The following is a 3914-nucleotide window of genomic DNA, read 5'->3' as shown; positions in this document are numbered from 1 at the left end:
TGCCATATCTCTGCCTTCTTCAGGTTTTACTGGCTCCTGCTTCATCTTGGCTAACTCCCGTCTTGTGTGCTCATCATTCCGAAGATCCTTCTTGTTTCCACCCAGGATAATGGGTACATCGGGACAGAAATGCTTCACTTCTGGAGTCCATTTTTCTGGGATGTTTTCTAAACTATCAGGGCTGTCAATGGAGAAACACATCAGTATGACATCGGTGTCTGGATAGGAGAGAGGCCTCAGGCGATCATAATCTTCCTGTCCAGCCGTGTCCCACAAAGCCAACTCTACCTGCTTTCCATCCACTTTAATATCTGTCACATAGTTCTCAAATACTGTGGGAACATATACTTCTGGGAACTGGTCCTTGCTGAAGACTATGAGTAAGTGTGTCTTACCACAAGCTCCATCACCAACAATCACCAGTTTCTTTCGGATGGCAGCCATTGCTTACAAATACACTGCAAATGCACAGCGTGTGTAGCAAACTTGTAAAAGTACCTCAAACTTCGCAGATGATGGATTCTTTTGTTTCCTTTGAGTTTCCAATACCATAAATATATTCAAACAATTTATTCACCTCGGCGATGACCCCCGAGTCCGGCCTCTTCACGCCAACGACGCCTGTCCGCGAGTCGCAAGCTCAGAGACTAGGGCGGATAGCTTCAGAGGCGAAGGCGGACTACCGAGAGAACCGATGGAGGGCGGCAGACTCGGGAGTCCATTAAATTATTTTCTAATTAAATATTTCTATCATATGTTGTAATAGATGTACTAAATGCATCTTTTTGGCTGATGAGTTTGACTGAGGCTTATTTTGGGATAGGGCTTATATTCCAAGCATCCTGAAAAAATTATGTTAAAGTTTATTTTCTGATTAGGTCTATTTCCAGGAAAATATGGTGTCATGGTTTGGGGTTTTTGCAAGGGGAACAATACAATACAGGACGTATTTTATAATGAATCTCCCAGGAATCATACCTAAGAAGTGCAGGAAATCTGTGCAACACATAAACACTAAAGACTCCAGCTTAGGGCCTAGATCCTAATATCCTGCATGAGCCCAGCTGAAAACCTAAAGCTCATAACAATGCCTCTCTGAAGATCAACTGGAGGCCTAGAGACCACAACAAAGTCTCATGCAGGTCTGCTTCACGGATCTGTGCTGGAAAGGCCCAAAGATCAGTAGTGGAAGCTAAGAAGTCTAGGCCAGTGGGATGAAGGATCTGTGCCAGCAGGTTAGGGATCTGAACTGGAGCTAGGAAGCAATGCTCTAGGTAAGCAGCAGAGCTCCTCCAAAAGTACCACAGCCATCCTCAGCAACAACAAGGTCCCAAGCTCCTCCAGCAATGAGGAAAGCCAATGCGACAAAATTCTCCTTGAGGCTGAGCAGTGTACCATCTTACTCTCTGGAGTCAGGAAGTAATACTCAAGATGAGGACCAATGCTTCTCCATAGTTCACTGGGAAAGCCAGCACGACGAGGTCATCTGGCAGAACAGGAGAACTAGCAGCTTCCAATAACTTCTCCGAACAACATCCCTAACAGTGTTTAAGCAGCTTCTTCTGTCCTGCCTCTTATGCTGCTGGCAACAACCCTCAGGTGGGCCTCCTGCACCCACACCTTGCTAGTTTAATTCAGCTGGATGTAATAAGTTGACCACCAGTTAGAAATCCACTACATATGTCGCACATCTCCACAAGGAATGTGGCAATGAAAGGTAAACTATTAATGAAAGGTAAACTTGGGTCACTTGTAGGAAAATGGATGCACCTTTGGATCTTAATGGTGAGTGAAATAAATCAAACTCACAAGCGTAAATATCACATGATTTCTCTTAGATGAGAAATTCAAAATTTAAGTAAAGAATAAAATAAAAGGTAGAGGGGCTGGTGAGATGGCTCAGTGGTCTAAAGCACCTACTTAGAACAAGCTTAGCAAAGCACAAGGACCGCGGTTCAATCCTCCAGCACCACATGCCAGCCAGCCCCACCCCCTGGTGGGCTGAGCTGGCCACACACACACACACACACATACACACATAAATAAATAAATAAAAATTTAAAAAAAAATAAAAGGTAGATAGCAGCAGATAGAGTTTTCAAATGGGAAGAGGATCAAAAGAGGGAGAGAATGAGGGTGAGAAAAGGAATGAAGATGTGCTATGTCGCACATCTCCACAAGGAATGTGGTAAGCATTATGTACTGCAAGCATATACTAAAAAACAAAACAAAACAGAGGTCAAGTCAAAGTCCCAAACTAATTCCATCCAGTGGCTACAGAAGGATTAAATCTGGAGGATGAGAATGAGTCCAGGAACCCTCAGAAGCATAAGGTTGGCCTTTTGGTAGGTCCAATGGATGAACTTTGTGAATTTGGCCTTGTCCTGGATGCCAGGGAGGCCACTGGCAAGCAAGGGGCTAGTACAGTGGCTAGCTTTTGTGCTAGAAGGCTGATTTAAGAGAAGGATGGCATTGTGAATCTAACTGGATTCTGCGGGAAAGACTAGTCCATATAGCAAGACCCGAATTCTGCAGAGCCCAGATTGGCACTTGGAGGAGCAAGTTTCTTATTTCTTCTCTGAGTTTTAGTGCACTCACATGTGATCAGGCCGAGGCTGTCAGCCACGAAGTTTATTTCTCATCCATGTGACACATGTGCTGTGGGTGGCTCACAGGTCATCTTCCTTCCAGGATTAGACTGACAAAGTGCCCTGCTCTTGAGTATCACAGAGGTTTATGGCTGAGGAACAAGCACGACAGTGAATTTCAAGCTAGTTCTTAAAACTTTTCTTTGGATGTCTCATGTTATTGTGTTGATATTTCATTGGCCAAAGAAGTCATATGCCAGTCCTCATGTTCAACAGGGTGGGAAGTGCAATTCTCCTTCCAAAAGAGGAAGTGAGTAGTTACCAGCAATTATACAACCTAACAGAGGCCATCAGCTTTGACCACTGAGAAATCACTAGTGACCTTCAAAAAGAATTGGGTTGTAAGGGCCAGCTAAAAAGCTCAGTGGATTAAAGCATCTGCCTAAAGGCTGGGAGTTCAATCCCTGGGCCCTAGTGCCAGCCCCACCCCCAGGGCATGCTGAGAAGTCAATTGAGACTGGATGTGGTGGCACTTGAGCCTGTAATCCCAGCTCTTGGGAGACTGAAAACAAGAGACTCACTATGAGCCTGATCTATTATGCAGTGAGACCCCGAGGCCCTGTTCTAAATACAGAAAAAAAGAATTGGGTTGTTATAATGATTGTTAAAATTAAACGACAACATGCTATAGCCCACACATCGTATTGAGTGTTCTACCTTTTTTATCTAATTTAATCCTTTCATTTCAGATGAGAAAATATAGGTTTAGAAAGATTAAATACTGCCTTAGATTTATACAACTGCAAAGTGATAAAGAATATATATAGGTTAGTTGTCTTTTGGCTACCATGCCAATATTTTATTTTATTTTTGTCTTTTTGAGACACGGTCTTGCTGTGCAGTTCAGGCTGGTTTTGAGCTCACTTAGTAGTTCAGGCTGTGCTTGAACTTGCAGTCATCCTCCTACCTCAGCCTTCTGAGTGCTGGGATTACTTGGGTGTACCATCATGCCCAGCTACCACACCAATATTTTAATCTCAGAAGATTATGGGATAATATTAGTTCTCTGGAGAAAGGGTTATGGGCAGGCATTTTCAGGACTAAACAGAAAGAATTGGATAATAGGAGAAAAGTTTCCAAGGGAGAAGAGAGTATTAATACTAGAACATTCCAGACAGATGAAGAGTAAAGTACTTTAGCTCTTGGTTTGTATGAATATGAAATAACATGTTTTGTTGAACATTTTGAGAATTTAGATATATACTTAGTTGAGCTGATTAAAACTCGGGAGGAGGGCTGGGGAGATAGCTCAGTAGAATAATTGCT

General features: G+C 43.1%; 1 pseudogene; it reads right to left on the bottom strand.

The window, feature by feature from the left end:
• The window catches only part of LOC101563406, a 57643-nt pseudogene extending 56930 nt beyond the window's left edge, over positions 1 to 713 (bottom strand).
• Positions 714 to 3914: the final 3201 nt, after the last annotated feature.

The sequence above is a fragment of the Octodon degus genome, unplaced genomic scaffold (assembly GCF_000260255.1).
Source record: "Octodon degus isolate 3935 unplaced genomic scaffold, OctDeg1.0 scaffold00053, whole genome shotgun sequence".
Taxonomy (NCBI): Eukaryota; Metazoa; Chordata; class Mammalia; order Rodentia; family Octodontidae; genus Octodon; species Octodon degus.
Note: the sequence above shows the minus strand (reverse complement) of the source record. Positions and strands in the feature narration are given on the sequence as shown.